Source organism: Poromitra crassiceps, assembly GCF_964638095.1.
Source record: "Poromitra crassiceps genome assembly, chromosome: 27".
NCBI classification, from domain to species: domain Eukaryota; kingdom Metazoa; phylum Chordata; class Actinopteri; order Beryciformes; family Melamphaidae; genus Poromitra; species Poromitra crassiceps.
This window is the reverse complement of record NC_139650.1, coordinates 19,010,349-19,011,196: the sequence shown is the minus strand read 5'-3', so window position 1 is coordinate 19,011,196 and position 848 is coordinate 19,010,349.

Here is an 848-nt window from a genome sequence, read left to right as displayed (position 1 = left end):
ACTCCTGATCCCCCACTGGGGGGGGATCTCCTAGCCTATGCAGATGCCCTCCTCTTGCCTCAAGAGCAGCGCCACTGGCTAATGGAGTCATGCGGGGATCTCCTAGCCTATGCAGATGCCCTCCTCTTGCCTCAAGAGCAGCGCCACTGGCTAATGGAGTCATGCGCCAAAGTATTTGCCATGCATGCCGATTGCTAAATAAAGTTTGTTAAATCCTACCAACTGGCCTCTCATGATTGAAACATATTACATGTAATATATTACTTTTAGCAGTAACTCAGTAATATAACTTATTACTTATAGGATTTCAGTAATATTATACCAGTTACTTTGTCAAGTAACTTAAGTTACAAATTGAGTGACAAAAAAAAGAATCACATATTTAAATGAAGATACAATCATTTCCTAATCAAACTTTTTTTTTAATGCAAATAACCACTATACATGACAATAATAAAGGAAGAGAATAACATTTAGAATTTTGGATTGTTTACACTGACTTCAAGACGGTTTAAATTATTTTTTGGGATGGTTCCAGGGCGGCGATGTCATTCTACTGCTGCTGGCGTTTTGGTGAAAGTAATGCAAAAGTAGTGTAATAAGTAATGAGTTACTCTACACAGACAGTAATATTGTAAAGTAACTTATTACTTTCAAATGAAAGTAACTAGTAATATGTAGTATATTACATTCTGAAAGTAACTGCACCTAGGCCACAGCAAATGCTGACATGCTCAGAATTTAATTGCCCAATATTTCTGAGTGATTCACTTACTTTTTTTCCCTTCTGTGACACACTTAGCAGTTGAGTGAAGTTGTTTTCATCCGCCTGGCGTGTCCTCAGTAAT